The following is a 24,044-nucleotide window of genomic DNA, read 5'->3' on the forward strand; positions in this document are numbered from 1 at the left end:
ATACAGAGAGGCGCTGGTTCTGTGTCGTTCTTGACAGAAAAGAACTGCTGTCAGATGCCAACTTAAAGGGGCATGCATGTGAAAAAGACCATTAATCCAAACCTGTTCTAACCAGCATGGACAGAGTGTACAACAGAATCATAACTTTTTCAACATATCAAAACATTTCTAAGATGGCATCAAAGAGAGTGCATGTCTATTTTGTTGTTAAGGCCACGTGGGGCCACTAAATCCAAGTAAATAATCCAATACTGCTCACGCTTGTTTAAAACTATGTTAATATTACCATCCTGAGGGGAGAATTAAGCTTGTTCTAGAGTGGTCCAATGAAAATCAGCAAAAGAGTGGTGCTTCTGAATGTAGTGAGCCATATAAGGAGCTTGTAACACGTGACTGTTAATGCAGCTCCTATGTTCAGTGAGTCTTTTTTTTTTTTAATTTTTAATTTATCATTTTACAATTTTACATTTAGTTATCCTTCCATAAATGGTTTTACATACATAATAAACCAATTTGTTTTGTCATTAATAGCTTCTAAATAATTTTTTTACATAATCCAAAGAAAAAGCATTTTAACTTCTTATAATATCAAACAATGGTAAGGATATTTACATTTAAACTTTCAAACCAAACCTACAAGAGGCAACCAAAATATTTATCAGTATAATAAGAAAATCAATGTGGTATGGGCTTTACGTATATCTACAGTGATATATTTCAAATAGACCTTCTACCTTTCAGTAATTGGGAGATGACGTTCTAGGCCTATGAGTTTCAATAAACTGCTGGAGCTGATCAATTTGAAAAAATACAAAAGTTTCATCACCTTTCTTTATAATACAGCGACAAGGATATCTTAAAGGGAATGAGAAACCTAGGGAGGTAACATTTTGCCTTAGTAATAGAAATTCTTTTCTACAATATTGTGTTATTTGAGTCATATCGGGATATATCTTAATCTCCTTGTCACAAAAATTTACAGGAAATTTCCTGAAATAACTCCGCATAACAGTTGTAACATCCTGAGTTGAAATGAAAGAAACTAAAAGAACTTTCCGTTCTATAACCTCAAAATTGGAAGCCTCTAGAAAACTCATTAAGTTAGTTGGAATTTCGACATTTCTAACTGTTGCCCGGTTTGAGAGGAATCTACAAGAATTTATTGAGGGCATATTTTGATCTGAAAAACCCAGGCCTTCATTCAGAAATCTTTTTAAGGTAGTATAGGGAATTTCTCCCATAATTTTAGGAAAATTTAATATTCTCACATTCAGTTGCCTAAGTCTATTTTCTAGTATTTCTAGCCACTTTGAAGATGAGAGTTGTTCTTTTATTATTACTGCATTCACAGTAGCATTTGTATGTACTTTTTTTCTCAATCTCCGATATTTTATTCGTCAAGACTGCCTCCTGTTCTTGTAATCCCACAATCTTCCCTTGCAAATTATAGTTAAGAGAATCCACCTTTTTTTCCAGCCGGTTTAAAGAAGATCTCTGGCCTGCAATAAGGTCCCACAAAGCTTCAAAGGTCACCGCCTCCGGTCTCGATATCCCTGATGTTGACCCACCCAAGGCTTCCACAGCTGAAGAGTTCTCTCCTGCCTCTGGTTCCTGCTCTTCTCCCACATCTGCAGGAATCCTCGATGTTACAGGCAATTCACCACCAAATTGGTGCTCCGCTCGTGCTTGGGTCGTCTGCTCCCCGCTCCCAAATTCAGGGTTCACCTCCTCCAACTTCGACGCTCTGGATGCATCATCCAGCTGTGCTTGTGCGGGCTCCCTGATTTGGTCACGCTGCGCAGGAGGTGCACGGAGGTCAGGGCTGAGGGACACCTCCTCTAGCGACGCTGCCTGCTCTCCTGCTGCGGCGCTCGCAACAGGCTCCTTGGCCCCCTCACGATTCACTGCCTGGGAGAGGAAACGGATAATATCCAGCTGGCTGGGACCAGGTAAGGGTTCTGGAGGAAAAACCCTTACTTTTCCTTTCCTCTTTGACGGCATGATCGAATATTCAGAAAAAATTTCAGAAAAGCAAGAGGTTGCTGGCATTTCCTAATCCGACTACACCACCATCTTGGTTCGCCTCCTAGCCTCTCCCCATCCAGTGAGTCTTGTCTTGACACTTCTAGCACCATCTGCCTTGTAGACCCATAGTATCGGGTCTTCTTGAACCATTGGCACAATTTTTGGACAATTTTTGCAACCTTTTCATCATATGTCCAAGATTTAGCACATATGTTGCACAAGCTTGAGGAAATAACAAATATAACTCAAGAATTCTTAATGGTGTGCCTTGAAATTGAGGCACTTTACACCAACATCCCTCTTCATGCAGCTTTGCAATTGGTGACCCGTGTGCTAGATCAATGCACTACTCCACATAGAATTCTCATTTTATTTCTTCAGAATATAGTGGAGTTTATGTTATGCAACAATATTTTGTTAGGAGAGTGGACCCTTGGGCCGGCTGAGACAGATGGTGCTGCATTGCAGGCTGCCCACAGTGGGTGTCACAGCCGGGAGGCGGCGAAGGATAGGTATTCCTAAGAAGGTTTCACCACCGGAAGCCCGAGATCCTCCCAGGAGGAGCCCGTAGGGATCCGGGCCTCTTGGACTTAGGTGTGATCCTCTGCGGCCGAGGACCAGAAGAGACTTCAACCTCAGAAGCCCACGGTGCCCCCGGGAGGAGCCCGTGAGGACCCAAGCCACTGGGATTTAGGCGAAACTTCCAGGTGAGTGAAACGCAGGATACCTGAAGAAGAGACGAGGGCTGAAGCCGGAGTCCAGGGACAAACCAAGGTCAGAAGCCAGAGGTCAGATGCCAAAGACAAAGCCAGGAGCGGAAGCTGAAGCCAGAGTCGGTGGATGAAGCAGGGTCAAGAGCCAGAAGTCAGATGACAGTCAGGAACCAGGAACAGCAACTCGAGACTCTAACAAGAGTGGACCTTGTTGCAAGGCATTGGACAGGCCTAGCTGCAGGGTTTAAATACCCCTGCAGCATCTGACATCATCGGAAGGCTGTCTTCACGTCTCTCGTGCTGTCCCCTTTAAATCTGGAGCCCCCTTGTGCGCGCGTGCCTAGGGTGCGGGGGTCAGGCGCATCAGGTCGACCGCATCTCCCTCAAGGAGGGAGCGCCGTGGCAGGGCCAGGATTGGGCCTTGCTGGCTGGAAAGGAAGCTCAGCGGCCCGGGCCGGCCTCGAGGTGATTGGGAGGACCAGGGCTCGGCCCGGGACCATGACATATTTTTAGTTTTCAATCCAAATTTTTTCAGCAAATCCATGGAGTGGCAATGGGATCTCCAGCAGCCCCGGACATTGCCAACTTATTTGTTGCCAAGTTTGAAGAGCAAGTCGTATATCCATATCAACACCTCCAATATGTCCAGCTTTGGAGCCAGTACAAAGATGACATTTTTTTTATCTACGTTGGTTCTGAAGGTAATTTGCACACATTTCATCAGTGACTTAATTGGCTGGATATGAACCTTCATTTCACTTACCACTGGGATACCTTGACATTTTTGGCCATTTTTATTTATCATTGTGATTCTCAGCTCCATATTTTTATATATCATAAACCAATTGAATGTAAAAATCTTTTGCGATTTGTAAATCATCATCCATGATCTTTTAAATGTGGGTTGCCCATTGGGCAATTCTTAAGACTACATCGGGTTTGCTCTATCACCATGGAATTGGATGAACAATGTGAGGCAATGACCGGCCGCTTTTCAAAATGGGGTTATCTCAAGAAGGTTATTAGGGCTGCATGCTTGTGGACTCACTTGTGGCCTTTCTTGTATTCTAACAACTGGCAACAGTTGTTGGAATACAAAGCACCCTGCAGATTTGATGACATTGTATGCGTCTTAAAATGTTCAAAGTTCACCCATAAGATTGTTTCTTCCATAAGAAAACATTGGTACATTCTACAACATTATTCTGTTTTTGATAATCCTCCACTGTTCTCCTATGTGCATGGAAGAAATGTCAGAGACTTTGTTGTGTCTGCTATACCATGGATTCCAAGGCCCACTGATGCTCGGATCCCAGGTCATCGAGCCTGTGGTTCATGTCAAATGTGTACTACCATGATACCAGGAACTGGCAACATCCTCTAACAGGTATCAAGGTTTCCCAAATCAGTCCCACCAATTGCAATCCTCAATGTGTCATTTATTTGATGCTCTGTCCCTGTTCATTAATTTGTATAGGGGATACTGCTTGAAGGGTCAAGACAAGACGTTCGAACACAGGAGCCGCATTAACAATCACCCATTACGTGCTCCATGTGTGGCTCGCTGCACTCAGAAGCGCAGCTCTTTTGCTAATTTGCATTGGACCATTCTAGACAATTTCGATTCTCCCTTCGGGGGAGCAGTATTGGATTTTTCTTGGATTCAGTGGCCCCGTGTAACCTTATCGACAAAATAGACAGGCACTCTCTTTAAAACTGTCTTGGAATTTTTTTGATATGTTGAAAATGTTATGATCCTATTATATACTCCGTCCATACTGGTTAGAACAGGTTTGAATGAAAAGGCTTTTTACTGCACGTGCCCCTTTAAGTTAATGCCTGACAGCAGTTGTTTTTTCTGTCAAGAATGCCACGGAACCAGCGCCTCTCTGTATACATTATGTTTTAGCTTTTAAGCTGTAAATGAGTTTGTTTCAGTTTGTACAACTTTTGATCTGTTTGATTATACGACATCTACTTTACACAAAGTATGAGTTGTTTGCATGATATTATAGTTTGAGAGATTTATTTGTCTCGTTTTAATTTTACATTGCCACCACCTGCTTTTATATTTTCCTCCACGAATTATTCAGAGCCATGATTTCTTTCCATGTGCCATGTGCTAATATAGACCCATGATGAAGACAGTAAATTAAAAATGCCGCAGCATCGGGTGATTTAAAAGATAAGAGACTGCATTATTGACTAGGTCTCCTAAACCGGATCAGACATCTTGAAGCCAGTGTTAGGCTCTATTACCTGGACCTTTAAGATAAGTGCTTATTTGTTAATCTTGCTTGCTTTACTTTCAGCAAGAGCAGTTTTGACTTGCATAAAATAACACAAACAAATTTCTTTAAAAAATCATACCAGTGACACATGGCCAGAGAACATATCCTAAGCTGATGATTATAAATATTTTGGTACTTTCTCTCGGGTCTATCCTGTACCGAGCGGTAGGAAGAGCTGCGTTAGTGCCTGCGGCACCCGCGGTTGCCGCACGCACAGTGCAGCACACCTACCGCTCGATCCTGAACATTAATTTTATGTAAATGTAAACCGCGTCCGTGAAGCCTTAGGCCCGCGCAACCCATTTTACTGGATAGAGCGCCTATACAGTATCCTGGGTGCGCGGGCCTAACGCTTCACGCCACGCTGGTATCTGTCATTTCAAATGTCATTTGAAATGACAGATACCAGGAAGTCGGGACTGCCAGTCCCCCCTCCGCTCCTCCTGAAGCAGGGCGCGAAAAGCAGCCTTGCTCCGGGAGGAACAAAGAATAGACACTGACAGCGGCGAAGCGAAAAAAAACCAAAAGCAATTTTGGTATTTTTTCAAAATTTTGGTTTTTTTTCCAAAAGCGACAATTTTGTTTTTTTTCCAAAAGCGACTTACTTTTGGGATCTGTCAAGATCCCAAAAGTAAGTCGCTTTTGGACGCCTGCACAACTTACTTTTTTTGCAACCATCAGCAGGAACACATGGCGATCGTGGCTCCCGTAGCTCCTCCCGACGAAGATGGCCGCCTGCACGGGGGAAAGCGTGCAATTGGCCGCTCAAGACGTGGCGTCACCGCCACGTCTTGAGCGGCCAATTGCACGCTTTCCCCCGTGCAGGCGGCCATCTTCGTCGGGAGGAGCTACGGGAGCCACGATCGCCATGTGTTCCTGCTGATGGCTTGCAAAAAAAAGTAAGTTGTGCAGGCGTCCAAAAGCGACTTACTTTTGGGATCTTGACAGATCCCAAAAGTAAGTCGCTTTTGGAAAAAAACCAAAATTGTCGCTTTTGGAAAAAAAACAAAATTTTGAAAAAAAACCAAAATTGCTTTTGGTTTTTTTTCGCTTCGCCGCTGTCAGTGTCTATTCTCCCCTCCTCCCGGAGCAAGGCTGAAAAAGCAGCTCCGGGAGGAGGGAAGAACTGACAGCGGCGAAGCAACTTACTTTTTGCAGCCCCCTCCGGACATCGGAGGGGGGCTGCAATGTTTTTTTTTGCTTTTTTTTTTGCTTCTGGAGGAGGGGAGAGGACTGGGGCTGCCACGGAGACCGGCACCCACGATTGCGGCCGGGGCAGGTGAGCGGGGGCTGGGGGAAAGCTTGCCACCTACCCTTACCCCTGCCTCTACCGCAGGGTCAGGGTAGGCGGTAAGTTTGCAGGTTAAACGCGCGACAAAATGGCAGGGAAAGATAGCGATAGTCGGGGCGCGGGTTACGGGATGCTAGGGAATAGCTAATTCGCTCGTTTGCATGCAATATCCATGCCGCGTGCGGAAGGGGTTGGTCAGGGATTTTAGGACGCGGTAGGAGTAGGTTATAGTGGATTCGGGATCGCAGGAAGGGATAACGCGGCCGGAAAGTGAGTAAAACGCGGCTTAGGAGCAGGGTAAACGCGGCCGCACTTTACAGGATAGACCTGTCTATTTATAAGGCATAGGACACTGAATCTAATGGTGCAGTCTATCTAAGACCTAGATTCATCATTTTCCTATAAACATAGGGGTAGATTTTATAAAGTTGCGCATGTGCGTCCATGTGCGTGTGCTATCCGGCGCGCACACATGGAAGCCCGATTTTATAACATGCACAAGCAGGTGCATGCATGTTATAAAATCGGGGGTCGGCGCGCACATGGGGGTGCACAATTGTGCAACTTGTGAGCACCAACGCCCACGGCCTTCCCCCATTTCCTCCCAGGACGCTCCTATTTCGGAGCCTGGGAGGGAACTTCCCAACCCCCTAACCTAACCTCCCTTCCCTTTCCCCTAATCCTCCTGCCCCCTAGCCCTCACCTAGAACCCCCAACCTTTATCATATTTGTTGCGCACACCAGCAGCCTGCTGACATGAGATCCCCTGGCACTGTAGCAAATGGCCACTGTGCCGGGAGCCTCTGACCCTGACCTGCCTCACCCCACCCCCGGACCACCCTGCCACACCCCCACCCCACCCCCTCCCTGCCCATCCCCGCCCCTTTTTTGAAGCCCCGGGACATATGAGCATCCCGGGGCTTTACATGCATCGCCGGCCTTTTTAAAATAGGCCCAGTGCGCGTAGGCATTTTAAAATCTACCCCATAGTGAAAATAGGGCCTGTCATAAAAAAGGGGTGTGGTTAGGGTAATTTTCCTGATACCGCAACGGTATTTACTACAATGTGTGATACCATTATTGCACTGCATGTTAATTTCATATTGCACACTGAGTAATCTACTGCAGCCGTGTTACCAGCTTGAAAGGTTTTTATTGCGAATGGTGGTTCAGTTTGCTGGAGAGAGAGAAAACCTCTGTAGAGGCTTACTGAAAAGTTAATTATTTATACCACTGTAAGAATGGGTACTAGTAACTCGGGTGAGGTTTGTGGGGTAGTGGGTTTTGGGGGGTATTTTTACATGCACAGTCATACATATGGTTACCATCAGTGAAGAAATCTGATTTGGGGTGATGAAAGGTGAAAGAAGAGTAGATTTGAACTTTTTACTCTCTACCTAGCTTGATTGCAGCTAGGTAGAGAGTGCATCAAGCTAGTTAGAGAGAACATGGTACAAATCTACTTTTCTCTTACCTTTCATCACTCCAAATCACATTAAATCTTCACTGATGGTAACTGTGCTGTTTGTATGTATGACTGTGCATGTAAAACTGCCCCCAAAACCCACCCCATTCTACAAACCTCATCCCGAGTTCATAATGCCCCTAATGCCCACGATAACACCCTAACATAATTTAATAAATGACCTTGTATACAAAGCTCGTCTAAGTGAAGCTACGTTGCAAGAGGTTATTCATTCTATATTGTTACTCTGGGTGAAATTTTGATTTATTTTAGATTTTTTCACTCTTTGGGTTCTCTATAATATTATGCACTTTTTAGAAGCATTTTTATTTTCTCTAGAGTGTTCCCTTGCATATTAGCTAAAGAAATGATTATTTCCTTCCTTATTTCATGAATGAGCATCCCTATTACTGTGTTAGCCTCCATCATTTCTCCTGCCAGGTTTTTCCAGGCATTGTCTTCTTATTATTTTTACAAGTTCCACAATTAATCTACTAAAATCACTAAAAACTCCTTGGAGACATTTGCTGAATCCAACCAGAGCCTGTCATACTCCATAAATTGCTGACTGGAAGAACCTAATGCAGGCTAATGTCTAAATAATCCTAAAATTTAAAGCGGAAACATCTTTTTAAAAGTGATTATTTCCTCTTATGGACATGTAGGGTCTCATGATTCTATGCATGCATGGCTGAGCAGTTAAGAAAATAGCCTTACTTTTAATAGCAAAACATCTGAAAATTCTGTTTCTGCATGGCATCTGCAAGTGTTTATGGATAATTCACATAATTGGGCAAAGCTCCAAGCAGAATATGAAAGTTAAATTTCCAGGTGAACAAACCTTCAATTCACAAACCTTGTTTCTGAGCAAAACTATAAAATATTTATCTTTTAAAAAAAAACCCCAACTATTTGTATAGACATAGGGCCTGTGTTTTTTGTTTTTTTTTTAATAAGTTTTTACTCATATTATGTGTCTATGGGAAAGAAAGCTCAGTAAATTGGAATCATAGTAATAAATAATCTGCAAACACAAACATGGCAAGGCAACATCTAAAATGCTTGGTAATAAGAGATAGCGCCACTGGGCCTCACCAATCTCAGTCACTGTAGCATCAAGTGTACAGATTTAGAAATTCTAACTACACAAACTTCCGGTCAGGCAGTGCAAGTAGATTTAATTATAATTATTGCATTGATGATCTTACCTATGTTTTTATATAATACTTCAGTCTGAAGTGCTTTATCCTATTATGCTTGATAAGGCATCTTAAAAACTACAGAGATATTCACAGAATAACTGACAGCCAAATACTTACTTCTACTGATTGCTGACGCTGATCTTTAAATATAGTATGACATACTTATACCACTTGCTAATTATCAGTTCACCAATAACTTATGTCTAAAGAGACCAAGTGGGGAGCTTGAGTGTGTGCAAACCGTGCACTGGGTTGCTTTAGAGGGCCTCACAAGACTAGCAGAAAGGCCAGTAGATGTAACCACTCCACTAGGAAATGAAAAGCAGGGCTGTAAATGGCAGTTAACAGATTGTTTAAAAGTAAATTCTCCTTAAAGCACATGCATATTTTTCAGTCTGAAGAAACCCAGTAGCTTTACAAGCACAAGGTAAAGGTACCCATGTAATTACAATTAATGATTGGCTTGTGATGTGGCTAAAAGTACACATGTACACTTCAGTGGTGTTGAACAATTGGTGCAAGTATTAGCAGCACTCCTATCAGGGGTGTACATTTTTAAATAAAATGTATGTGTGTAGTTTTCAACCATGCCCACAAAAGTCTCCGGAATGCCTCTTTACTATGTAGTTTAAAATATGGGTGTACTTTTGGTTACTGAAAATCCACTTACCTACCCATGTAACTCCTTATGCATGTAGATCCTAACTGCACCTTTGAAATGTACTCCTTAAAACATACATGAACTTATTCAAAATAACTTGTAGCACCACCACCCCCTCTGGTAAAACAGTAGAACTGCAAGCTAAGGGAGACAGCTATAGACAAGTAAAATTGCTGTACCACCATGGGAAGTCTCATAGAAAATAGAAGTGATTAGGAGTATTTGGATAAGAGGAATCAGTAAAACACATAGCCCCAGGTCCCTACCCCAGAGCAGCATACAGCAAAATGGTGCGGGCTGCATTGGAATAAGTTTCCTGAAGTGTTGTCACTTTGGTGCCATCTCCCAGGTGGATGGTATCATCATTAAAGCATTGGGTGCTTGGGCAAGAGAAATTGGGCATCACTCCTTCCCTTTTTGGATGATCTAGGAAGGGGTAAGTGGGGACTGGGATGAGACCTTCCCAGCCCTGGCAATCTTAAAAAAGGGGAGGAAGGAAGAGTGACCCCTGGCCCTGGCCCTGGTCCCAGCTGGTTCAGGGCAGGGTCTAGCGTCAGAGAGGCACTGGGCTGGCTCTGGGCAGGCCCTGGCATCCAGGCCAGATTTTTGGCCCAGAGAGGTCCTGATGAGGTTACTGGAGGTCCACTTTTTCCCTGAAATGAACAAGGCTAGCTTTGAAAAAATGTTTTCTTATTTGATAATATCTATTATCAACAGGTGGGGGGAACGGCGATGGGGGCAACGATGGCCCCAAGTGTAGCTAGCCTTTACGTTGGGCATTTTGAGTCACGATGGATAGAAACTTCCCCCTACAATAATAACATTTTGGTGTGGCGCCGATTCATCGATGACATCTTCATCGTCTGGTGAGGGACTGAGGTCCTTTTCAAGGAATTCATAGAGTGGTTGAACACTCGTGAACAAGCTTTACAAAAACATTTTACATGTACCTGGTGGTCTAGCGGGGGGTATGGGAGCCATCCATTCAATCATACCCTAGGGGTCGGTGCTGGTGCTGGACTAGTTTGAAAATGGCGCCGATCGCCTTTGCCCTCACTTTGTCACAGGGAAAAACAAATATAAACATGAATTATGACACATTAACATTGCTACCAGGGTTTAAACATTTCAAACATTTCAGATAACTATAACTGTATTTCAAATTCTGTCTATCTTATAAAATATTTACTGCACTATTAACTATTTAAATGTTTTTTAAAAGTCTTTAATACTTTTACACGTGTATTTGTTGGTGCACTTATCTTTGACTCCCACGATGACTTGTATACGCTGGGTTTTTTTTGACAAAGATGAAATGTTTTAAAGGCTACAGTTCTTTCTGGATTTATGCTTGACCACGTCATCTCTGGAACTTGACCACGTCATCTCTGGAGCTTGACCACGTCGTCTCTGGAACAATTTCCTACTATTCTAGCTTTAAGAAGTCAATAAAAGAACCTGTCTCCCTCAGCTGTTAATTTTTTTTACTTTCTTTAATGTTACTAGCTTCAAAATAAAAGGCTAATTCAGTTCCCTGTCTACAACTAGGAAAGGTGAATAAAAATAAATTAATAGAGATGTGAATCGTGTCCTCGATCGTCTTAACGATCGATTTCGGCTGGGAGGGGGAGGGAATCGTATTGCTGCCGTTTGGGTGTGTAAACTATCGTGAAAAATCGTTAAAATCGTGAGCCGGCACACTAAACCCCCCTAAAACCCACCCCAACCCTTTAAATTAAATCCCCCACCCTCCCGAACCCCCCCCAATGCTTTAAATTACCTGGGGATCCAGCGGTGGTCCAGAACGGCGGCGGTCCGGAACGGTCCCCTCAATAGAATCGTGTTGTCTTCAGCCGGCGCCATTTTTCAAAATGGCCGCCGCAAAATGGCGGCGGCCATAGACAAAAACGATTCAACGGAGGAGGTCGTTCCGGACCCCCGCTGGACTTTTGGCAAGTCTTGGGGGGGGGGGTCAGGAGGCCCCCCCAAGCTGGCCAAAAGTTTCCTGGGAGTCCAGCGGGGTTCCGGGAGCGATTTCTTGCCGCGAATCGTTTTCATACGGAAAATGGCGCCGGCAGATCGACTGCAGGAGGTCGTTCAGCGGGGGTTCCGGACCGCCGCTGAACGACCTCCTGCACTCGATCTCCTGCCGGCGCCATTTTCTGTACGAAAACGATTCGCGGCAAGAAATTGCTCCCGGAACCCCGCTGGACTCCCAGGAAACTTTTGGCCAGCTTGGGGGGGCCTCCTGACCCCCACAAGACTTGCGAAAAGTCCAGCGGAGGTCCGGAACGACCTCCTCCGTCGAATCGTTTTTGTCTATGGCCGCCGCCATTTTGCGGCGGCCATTTTGAAAAATGGCGCCGGCTGAAGACAACACGATTCTATTGAGGGGGCCGTTCCGGACCGCCGCCGTTCTGGACCACCGCCGGATCCCCAGGTAATTTAAAGCATTGGGGGGGGGGGTTCGGGAGGGTGGGGGATTTAATTTAAAGGGTCGGGGGTGGGTTTTAGAGGGTTTTAGTGTGCCGGTTTTCCTGCCCTCCCCCTTCCCCCGATTTACGATTTTTTAACGATAAATCGGGGGAATTGGTATTGTATCGTGGCCCTAACGATTTTTTGACGATTTAAAATATATCGGACGATATTTTAAATCGTCAAAAAACGATTCACATCCCTATAAATTAATGTGTTTTCAGATCAGACACTCTTTAACTTAGTTATATAACACACGAGATCCTTATACCCATTCAGTCACTCTTTCCTTAAACAGTTCTCAGATAACTGTATTTAAATGGAAATGAGGCTTTGAAAATAAGAAGTCTTGAAGCCCAAAATGAAGCCCAAAATGAAAATCCTTTTGCCCTTCTGCCAAAAGTGCTTTTAATTAGTGATGTGAATCGTTTTTGAATGATTAAAATTATCGTCAGATAATTTTAAAATCATCCTAAATCGTTAGAGTGCACGATACAATACAAATGCCCCCGAATTATCGTCAGGGGCATTTGTATTGTATTGTTAAATAGGGCATGGGAATTATTTGGGGGAGGGTGGGAAAACCGGCACACCAAAACAACCCCTAAACCCACCCCGACCCTTTAAAACCAATTCCTTACACTCTCCCACCCTCCCGAACCCCCCCAAAATGTTAAATTACCTGGTGATCCAGTGGGGGGGGGGGGGGGGGCAGCGCGATCTCCCGCTCTCGGGCCATCGGTGCCATTTTGGCTGCCACTAATTAAAATGGCGCCGATGGCCCGATTAAAAAAAAAAAAACAACCGACCCTTTAAATCGACCGCACCCGACCCTTTAAATTGACCCCACCCTCCCGACCCCCCCAAAACCTTTTAAAATTACCTGGTGGTCCAGGGGGGCCTCGGGGAGAGATCCAGGGGGGCCTCGGGGAGAGGAGAGATCCAGGGGGGCCTCTGGGAGAGATTTCCCGTTCCCAGGCATCAGCTGTTCTAAAAAGAAATGGCGCCGATGCCCCTTTGCCCTTACCATGTGACAGGGTATCCGTGCCATTGGCCGGCCCCTGTCACATGGTAGGAGCACTGGATGGCCGGTGCCATCTTTAAAGATGGCGCCGGCCATCTTTACTCATCAGCCCCTATTATAGAGTATAGTATAATAGGGGCTGATGAGTAAAGATGGCCGGCGCCATCTTTAAAGATGTATTATACTATACTCTATAATAGGGGCTGATGGCCGGCGCCATCTTTAAAGATGCCAGTATTCAAAATGGCACCGATCGCCTTTGCCCTCACTATGTCACAGGGGCCAACCATTGGCCCTCGCCATTTTGAATACTGGCAGCCAATCGCCTTTGCCCTCACTATGTCACAGGGGCCGACCGTCAGCCCCTGTGACATAGTGAAGGCAAAGGCGATCGGCAGCATTTTGAATACTGGCATCCGACGGCCAGAGTGCAGGAGGTCACTCCCGGACCCCTGCTGGACTTTTGGCAAGTCTTGTGGGGGTCAGGAGGGTCCCCCAAGACTTGCCAAAAGTCTCTGGTGGTCCAGCGGGGGTCAGGAAGTGATCTCCTGCACTCGAGCCGTCGGCTGCCAGTAATCAAAATGGCGCCAATAGCCTTTGCCCTTACTAGGTCACAGGGCTACCGGTGCCATTGGTCAGCCCCTGTCACATGGTAGGAGCACAAGATGGCACCAATGGCAATGTGACAGGGGCTGGCCAATGGCACCGGTAGCCCCGCGACATAGTAGGTCAAAGGCTATCGGCGCCATTTTGAAACCGGCAGCCGAGGGTGTGAGTGCAGGGGATGGCTCCTGGACCCCCCGCTGGACCACCAGGGAGTTTTGGTAAGTTTTGGGGGGGGTCAGGAGGGTGGGGGGTTTGTTTAAATTGGGTCCTTTAGACGGCCGAATAATTCGGCAGATTTGGTGTATTCGTGGGGAATCGCGATATGTTTTGCTTCCCCACGAATACAACGAATAGGGCCCTATACGTTGCGGATGAGAAATACGTTAGAAATGAATACACACCCCTAGAACTTGCAGGCTGACCTATCAGAGATAGTTCTTAGGTTCCTGTTACTCGTCCAGATAGATCATCTTAAGGAAGGGTGGCAATCAGGCAGCCATGGAAGTGGTGCAGTTGGTTTTGCTCCCTTCAATTTTTATGTCTATTTTCTTTCATGCAATGTTTAGCAGCATGTGATCCCTGCAATTTTATAGCATGCAACACAGCCACTAAGGTGGTCTATCAGACCGCCGGCCATCCAGTGCTCCTACCATTGTGACAGGGGCCGGCCAATGGCACGGATACCCTGTCACATGGTAAGGGCAAAGGGGCATCGGCGCCATTTTTTTTTAGTGCAGCTGATGCCTGGGAATGGGAAATCGCTCCCCGAGGCCCTCCTGGACCACCAAGTAATTTTAAAAGGTTTTGGGGGGGTCGGGAGGGTGGGGGAGGCTAAGGGGGGTCGATTTAAATGGTCGGGTGTGTTTTTTTTTTAGCGGCGCGGGCCTCCCTAAAAAAAAATTAGCGATGTGAATTGGAATCGGAAACGATTCCAATTCACATATCTTATCGATCAGATTCCCCCCCCCCCCCCCAGCCGAACCTGATCGTTAAGACGATCTGGCACATGATTCACATCTCTAGTCTACACTATCTTCCATTTTAGGAAGATTACAAATAAACATTCATAAAATTAAAACCAAATAGAACAATATCCATAAAAACTGTTCTTCCCTCCAGTCAACAGACCCAGTTTTCTTTGGCCACTCTCTTGTAGTATATTAATATCTATCTATATCTATCTATTGATCATATATCATCCTAACCCAAATGCTTGACTGAACTACAATGAAGCTAATATTCAAACGCTACTTAGCTGGATAGGTAGGACTTATCCGGCTAAGTGGCAGTTACTGACTATCCGGCTACGTTCAGTGGTCACCACATAGCCAGGTAAGTCACTGCCTGATTCATTAAGGCTTTTCTCCCATTCTAGATCTATGGGAAAATACCTTGATGAATCAAGCCCTTAGCCAGCTAAGTAGTTAGCCAGGTAACTCAGGGGCAGGGAATAGGTGGATGGGTGCGGTGCTACTTATCCGGCTACATTATTATGTGTGTCACTGTGTAACCCACCCCAAACCATTCAGAGGAGCGTGCTATAAAAAGGTATAAATAAATAAATAAATAAATAAATAACTAAATAAATAAATAACTTAGCTACATAAGTGCCAGTATTTGAATTTATCTGAATAAGTTAATTGGAAAAGGTAGAGCTGCTCAATAAAAGGTCTAAGCTTAGCCGAATATAACCTATCTGGCAAAGTAGCAGCAAATATGAGTATGTTCAGTAGCCTAGCTGTGCAACTGAATATCCCCTGTAAGTTAGCCGGATAAGTCTTATCTGGCTAACTTATTTGGATATCTTTGAAAATTGACTTCAGTGTTTTTACCATTTTTCTAAATAAATTAAAACATGCTTCTGATATAAGGACTCTGGAAGCGAGTTGCAAATAATTGGACCCACCACAGAAAACATTCTTACACAGACATGCCATGAAAATTGTGGAACATATCATAAAGTATTCCCTGAACAATCACAGGGGCTTGTAAATTCTTAGCACAGGTAAACCAGTGCAAATGGAGTTGCAATAATTAAGGCTTGAAACAACCAATGCTTGTAACACTGTTTGAAAATTGGTCCTTTGTCCTAAGAATGGTTTTAATTTATGCAGTAGACATAATTTATAAAAGGCATTCTCCACTGTGATTTTCACTTGGGGTCACAGCAATAATGCAGAATCAAAGATGTCTAAATTCCTTACTTACAATATTGGTCTACTAGTAACATTATTAATGTACTAGCAACTGTACCTGTTCTACGCCCAGGCGGCGAGCCTGTTTATTGGCACATATGCTCTTGTATGGAAGCATTAGCTGAAAAGGAAAAATGAAATTGTTTTCACCCAGGGCAAGGGACATGGAGGCACATTTGCTAAAGCCAGGGCTGGCAAAGTTTATTTACCAAGCAGTCTCTCGCAATCCCCCACACCCCCCGCCTCTCACAAACACATTCTCTCTCACCGGCATTTCTCCCCCATGCTCTCTCTCACACCCTCCTGCTCTCTCTCACCCTCCCTTCCCCGACACACATTCTCTCTTACCGGCATGCCGCAGGACCCGTGCCGTTTACGGCGAAGATGAAGGCCCAGCGCGCCATTCGTGGCAAAGATGAAGGCCTGGCGCGCCGTGCCATTGGCCAGCCCCTGTCACATGGTAGGAGCACTGGCTGGCCGCCGCCATATTTAAAGATGGCCACCGCCGTTGTAAAGATGGCCGCCGCCATCTTTAAAGATGGCGCCGGCCATCCAGTGCTCCTACCATGTGACAGGAACCGGCCAATGGCACGGATACCCTGTCATATGGTAAGGGCAAAGGGCCATCAGCGCCATCTTTATGAGTGGCAGCCGACGGCCTGAGAATGGGAGATTGCTCCCGGGACCACCACTAGACCACCAGGTATGTTTTGGGGGGCTTGGGAGGGTGGGGGACACTAAGGGGTCGTTTTTAAAGGGTCGGGTGGGTTTTATTTTTATCGGGCCATCGGCGCCATTTTTGAGTGGCAGCCAAAATAGTGCCGATGGCCCGAGACCGGGAGATCGGTCCCCGCGCCCCCACTGGACCACCAGGTAATCTTAAAAAGTTTTGGGGGGGTTCGAGGGGGTGGGGGAAGATCAGTCTGGCAGTCTGGCAGAGGGTGGGGGAAGATCAGTCTGGCAGTCATTCAGAATGCGACTGCCAGACTGATCTTCAACCTTCCTAAAAGAGAACATATCTCCCCAGTACTGCAACATTTACACTGGCCCCCCATTACCCACCGTATAAAATACAAAATTCTAACCACTATCCACAACCTACTCTATAATCCCAACTCTGTATGGCTTTGCTCTATTCTACACATATATAAACCAACAAGACAACTCCGATCTACAGAAAAATGTCTACTGGAAATCCCGTCAGTTAGATCTACCAGCCTAGCACTAACAAGAAGAAGAGCCTTTTCAGTTTTTGGTCCATCTTTGTGGAACTTTCTTTTAAAATCTACCTTTGCATGTGCCAAAAAAACATTCAAGATCTATACCAAAAGTAATTTTCCATAGGAATACAGCCTCAAAATTTTTGTTTTGTTTTGTATTATCCTTTCTGAGGGGTTTTGTCTGGATTTGGTATGTTTAAATTTTTTTTTTTTTGGTTCATTTGCCAGAAACCTATAAAAATCCACCCAAAACAACAAGAAAAAACTGAATTACTAGCAGACATAAATTAATAAGTAACTAAGCAAGCAAGTAAGCAAGCAAATAAATAAATAAATGGGCAGCCAGTACCCTGGCTGGGCTGTTCCAGGTCACAAATTGACTCTGGTCCAGCAGCAAAATAGCACTGTGCCAATGACAAGGTCTGGTCCTAGCATGGAAGTCTGGCCCTGAGGCCTGGTTCTGACACAGAGACCCAGTCTGGAGCCTGGGTCCCATTGGCAAAGCATAGCTTCAGTTCCAGAGCCCAGCCTGGAGCCTGGTCCCAGCACTGAGACCTAGAGTTGGGCCTCCTTATGTCTTTTATTCTTGTCCTGGTGTTTCAAAAATGATGCTATCCATTTGGAGAATGGTGCCAGAGTGACATCAATGTGGCGACTTCTTCCAGAATGGATGGTACCATTTTGATATACGGTCATACATTTCTATAGCCATAAATCAAAATGGCATCATCTGCTCTGGACAAAGGCACCACAGTGATATCACTCCATGCCATTCTTCAAGCAGATAGTGTCATTTTTGAAGCACTGAAATAAGAAGATACTAGGAGGCTTGGTCAAGGCCTGTGAACCAGGACTAGGCCTCAGGGCAATGCTCCAGTGTTGAGTATAACCCTCAATATTGGTACCTGGTTTCAGGGCCTGGACCAGGCCTTAGCCAGGACCAAGCCTCAGGCAGGTTTGTTGATAGGCCTATGCCTTAGCACTTGCACCAGACCTCAAGGGTGGGCCTCATTACCAGGCTTAGGCATCAGCGACAGGACCACTCCTCAGGGCCAGGACCTGGTGCTTGGCTTAGGCCTAGGCCTAGGCTCTGGGAGCAGGCCTCCTCATCAGACCCTTTCACCGGGTCTAGACTATGTGGCCAGGAACAAACCTCAGCGCCAGGCCTGGCATAGTCCCGCTAGAAGCTCATTTTTCTGTCTTTGATTAAAAATGCACAAATATAAAAATACCTGAAACTTCTAGGATATTTTCATAGGAGGCTATTTTTTGTGCCATTTGGAATATAGCCATATCCATTGAATTTTTTGCATTGCATATTTTATTGGTCCTTTTCTTGAATGAGAATTGTGTAATTTTCCTCCTATAGCTTAAATAAGTTATTCTGATCATTCTTGATAGTGTTATAAAAAGTATTCAGTGTGAACTGTGTAACAATCCCATTTTAAATTCTAAAAGATTTACATTACGGTATGCTGGAAATAAACAGGGATGCATATTCTTTTTGAAATATGAAAAACTGAATGAAACGGACACATCACATAACAGATAAAAAGAGAACGCACTCACCACTGATTTAAAACGCCTGTATATAAGCTTTACAAAAAAGGAGAAAAAAAGCTTCATAAGCTACTTCAGTTAAAGAATAGGTATTTAAAAAAAACACCTAATTTTTTTTTTTAAATACCACTGTAGTATCTCCTTAATTTAATTGTGGTATTTTCAGTGAAAAAAAAAGAGAAAAAAAGCACAACTAACTTTGAAACAGGTCTCTTTTTAAAATATCTAAAGTTATGTCAATGTTCAGGTCTGATGTGGTCAATGTTTTCCGAAGAAATGGCTGTGCTAGAAACAAACCTTGGAAAAAACCTGAAAAACCCTGAGAAAAGAACATGACATTATACTCTGTGAATTTTAATAGCCTGGCACGTGCATCAATTCGAGAATGCACGTACAAGTAGGGGTTACATGGGCCCACTGCATTTTAAAAGACACCCACATGTGCACGCAAATCCTGATGCGTGATATTTGTGCATTGGGAAGAAATGGGCTTAATGTGGGCAGGGCGTGGGCATTCCAGGGCGGGGCTAAGAGATATGCATGCTAATATTTTCACGCCTCAGCTCATGCCCAAGTCCAGTGCATGTAACTTGATTTCTGGCTACTAAGGAGATGTAAGTGATACTAAACGTATTTCCAGGCATTGCTGAAGGGTTTTAAGGGGTCCGGATTAACTGGGGGAGTGCAGGCTAATAAACCAAGGGGGTTTAGAGGACCTAGCTCTAGACTGGGCGAACTGGTAGACAAACTGGTGAAACTGATCATGGCGTGGATGAGTGCTGGTTATAAAATTCTCTCACGTACTGCTTGATTCACTAGGATGCTAACTTTTAAACTGTTATGCTGGTACACATGTGTGCGTGTTCGTCGGCCCAAGCTCAGGGACATGGACATTTTATAACATAAGCGCGTATATATGCGCATGATAAAAATAGCTTGAATGCACACAATTATAAAATAGCTTGGATGCACACAATTTTAACTGGACACGCGTCTATGTGTGCAAATACCGCTTTTACCACGTAAGTCTGGGGGATTTAAAAAGGCCCACATGCTGACCCCATTACCAAATTTCCCAGTTCGTTCCCAGTTCGCCGAGTTAAGGAACCCTCTAGTTTAATAGCCTTCCTTCTCCCCCCTTCGTTCCCCGAGCCTTAAAACCCCATCGATCTGCCTATTTAACTTTATTATACAATTTGCATATCATCCATAGCAGAAGTAAAGTTATGCAACACTGGACCTGGGTATGCGCCTTTGTGCACAAATATTTCTGTGCTAATTTCAAGGTGAAATCCAGGAACGCCCATGCCCCACCTTTTCTTGGAACTTTTCATTTGTGTGCATAACAGGAGATTTGCGCATAGACGGTTGGCTTTTAAAATTCTCTTGGATTGCACCGGCCGACTTGTGCTTGTATCTTCTGTTTTGGCGTTCACTGGACTAAAAAATCCATCTTCAAGGCATTTCTCCCATTCTGTGCCTATGGGAAAATACCTTGATGAATCAAGTCCTTACATGGCTGAAATCCAATTTACATAGCTGGGTGCGCACAAGCTTAAAATTAGGCATATGTGCATGTATCTTATAAAATAACTGCATCCCTGGGTGTGCATTGACATACATGTGCATATGTAAGCCTGCATGTCCATTTGAAAGTTACCATCCCTTTGTTTTAAAAATTGCTTTAAATTTTTTAGATTGATGGTTCCCAAACCTGTCCTGGAGGACCCCCATGCATATTTTATTTCATGCATATTCATTGTTGATATCCTGAAAACCTGACTGGTGGGGGTCCCCCAGGATAGGTTTGAGAACCTCAGCTTTAGATACATAACACATATCAGGGGATGACTTCTATGTTGCGAGTGCAGAAGCGCAGTCATGTTCTCAAGGGAGATTGTGGGCCCTTGGATCACGGCGTGGCTCAGTGAAGAACCCCAAGACACACCATGAGAGGTGGGCGAGTATAGGCACAGGCGGAGCAGGAACAAGGCTGGACTGAAGAGAAGGCAAGGAATGCTGGAACTGGAACAAGTCAGGCTCAGCCCTCCACAGGCCCTACACGCACCAATGAGACCCAGCAACACAATATCGGTCTTGGGAGTAGCTCTCCAGCCACTCAGTAGCCCTTCCGGACCCGCCACTTGGGAATGACGAGTGCGTGAGGCCAGAGGGCAGGGCGTGAGACTGAGGGCAGGAACAAGATGAGACAGGAACTAGATGACTCAGGATACTCGGAAGACTCAGGCAAGGTTTTAGGTTACTCAGGAGAATCAGACAAGGTTTAGGACACTTGGAGGTCTCAGGCAAGGATTCAGGAAAAAGTACAGGGTGAGTGCTGCACCGCAGTGCACCCTACACAGCCGCTCATGGCTGATCGCGGACCATGCCAAAGGTGAAGCAGACTCCAGGCGAAGCAGTGGAACTTGAAGCCAGGACATGATGAAGATTCAGGAGAGGCCTGCACCGAGGCGTACCCTACTCAGCTGCCTGTGGCTGGTCGTGGACCACGCTGAAGTAGAGCAGGTTCTGGCAGAGTCTTGGGCATGGATGGAAGCAGGCACAAGGAACTCCGAAGACCGGGACAGGATACAAGATTCAGGATTCAGAAGTTTGGCATTAAAAACAGGAGCCCCCCCAGAGGCTTGAGCTGCAGGCAAAAAGGTGGGCCTTGTGCCACAAGGCACCCTACATAGCCCCCCATCGGCTGGTAACGGATCACGATGGTGGCACGCTAAGAAAGGTGAACTGACAAGGAGCCTGGGAGCTGGTCGAAGAACTGGAGATGAGGAAGACGGAATCCATACTGGAACACAGGACATCAGGAATGCGGAACATGGAACCTCTGGACATCTGGAACATCAGGACATCTGGACACGGAATATCGGGACCACTGAACATCAGAACATCTGGAACAAGGAACAAGCGACATAGGAGCTCCAATGAGGAATGAGACCAGGAACATCAGGACGAAGGAAACCAGGAAATCAAGGACATGGAACAAAGAGCAATCAAGACACTGGAAGACCATGGAGGAACTGAACCGGAAAGAAGACCACAGCAGACCACTGTGAAGACCGGATCCAAAGGCGCTGAGGGAAGGAAGCAAGGCCTTTTTATAGTGCTGAACCAGGCGAAGACTGATGATGTCATCGGTTGGGCCACAGGGGCTTTTTCCTTCCACTGGCCCTTTAAATCAGCTGAAGAGGTGAGTGCCTGCACCTGTGGAGAGTCTGGGGGAAAGCTGCATCAGCAGTGTCCCTGCCATGTGGGAGAGGAAGCAGGCAGCAGTGTTGGCAGGCGGCCTTCAGGCTGCCTGCCAACACTGCTGCCTGCTTCCTGAAGTGGAAACCTGCCATGAAGAGTGGTGACATCGACGGCGTCCCTGCCGCGACAACGGAGTTTGCGGCGGCGGCATCAGGCTGCGGGAAGGGAGCGGCAGAGTCCCAATGATGACACTAGGGCCGCGAAGGCATCGGCAGGGAAGCAGGACTCTGGCAGCGACAATGGTGGTAGGTGGAGAGCCTGTCCGTTGGATGGGGTCCGCGGGCAGGGTCATAACATTCTATCTCATTCATTAATGATGACAATCCCACTGAAAATGCCAGTTAAACTACGGAGATATTGCAGAGGGATTAAAAAAATGTAAAGACTTTTTACAGACTCGTGATTCTTTAGCTGAAGTAAGCATAAGAGTTTCACTCTTTGCTGCTTATGAAATCTTTTTCTTTTTTTTTTTTGCAATTATATACAGGTACTTTAAATCAGTTGGAAGGGCTTTTTCTTGTTGCACCCCCTCATTTTCCTCCATTTGGTTTGTGGTTTACGCTACATAACATCCAATAAATAAAACTAAGAACGACAAAAAAGAAATCCCCTGGTCTCCATATCTGGGAACTTTAGATTTCTAGATGCCCTAAGATTATTGTGGAGGAAGGCTGTTGCATACAAACTCTCTCCACTTTTTGTCATACACACACACACACACAAACACACACACACACATTCTCATGTTCATTCACACCCTTCTTCATACATGCTTGCCCTCACTCTAGCTTACACAGATGTTCAATCATGACACAAGCTCTCTCTCACTGTCACACACATCTTTAATCTTGTTTTCTGGATTGATAAACGCTAGTCCAAGCTAATGCTTCAAAAAAAGATTGTGACCAAAATACACAGGCTAAATTGCAATGTAAATTATCAAAAAAGTAGCCCATCTACTAATTATATAAGAAATGAAATATTGAGAATGTACAATATGATCAAAAGAGAAGCAACAGATTCAAGAAAAGACATCTCTTGCACACTCATTTAGTCTAAGGAGCAGGGCTGTCTTGAAGTGCGGTGCTCATATATATTACTTTTGGTTCAGGCACAGATATCCACTTTCCCTCCTCACGCACATCGCTAGCTAAGCTTTTGCAGGAGATACCCCAGTTGCAAGGTCAGGGCTGTTACAACATACCAGCATTTTCAAAAAACGTACGTATGCATGCATGCAGATTACACCCCTTTCAACTTGCTACTTAAAAAAAAATCAAATGTAATTCAGTGTTTCTATGATGCTGGTATGTTGTAACAGCCCTTGCAACTAGGGTATCTCCTGCAAAAGCTTAGCTAGTGATGTGCGTGAGGAGGGAAAGTGGATATCTGTGCTTCACTGTTTATGTTTCTGATTCAGGCCTGAACCAAAAGTAATATATAGCTAGACTACCAGACATACAAATCTGCTACCGGGACATAGCTGGAGGCTAAGAGCCGGTCCGGTCTCTCCAGACTGTGAGTGAGCACTGCAGTGAGACCGGACCACTTCCCTCTCTCCATCAGTGTGGCAGTGGGGGGAGGGTCAGATTGCTTTTGACTTGGTTGGCATTGGGTGGATTAGGCCAACTTTCTTGTTCACCTCTTGGAGTAGGGAGTGAGTGGCTCTCCTTGGTCACATTACGTTCCCTGACCCGGCAACATTTCAGAGTGGTGCTTGGATCTCCAGCTGCAGGTGTGCTCAGAGCTTAGAATTTGATGCACAGAGCAGAACAGCCTGTGATGGCATCTCTTTCTTCCAGGCCACCCAGGGTAGATAAAAGTGATGCAATTGCTATGTCTCCCAAATTGTGGTGCTCTGACTGTCTAGTCCATCTAATGCTTCTGTCGGTCCTGATAGTGGCTCTAATAGATTAGGAATAAAGTATTGATTGTTAAACTCTGAGGACAGTTGGGTTCAAATACTACTACCAATATGGAGCCTTGTAGAGAATTAGAACATAAGAAGAGCCATACTGGGTCAGACCGAGGGTCCTTCAAGCCTATTAT

The sequence above is a fragment of the Rhinatrema bivittatum genome, chromosome 7, assembly GCF_901001135.1.
Source record: "Rhinatrema bivittatum chromosome 7, aRhiBiv1.1, whole genome shotgun sequence".
NCBI classification, from domain to species: domain Eukaryota; kingdom Metazoa; phylum Chordata; class Amphibia; order Gymnophiona; family Rhinatrematidae; genus Rhinatrema; species Rhinatrema bivittatum.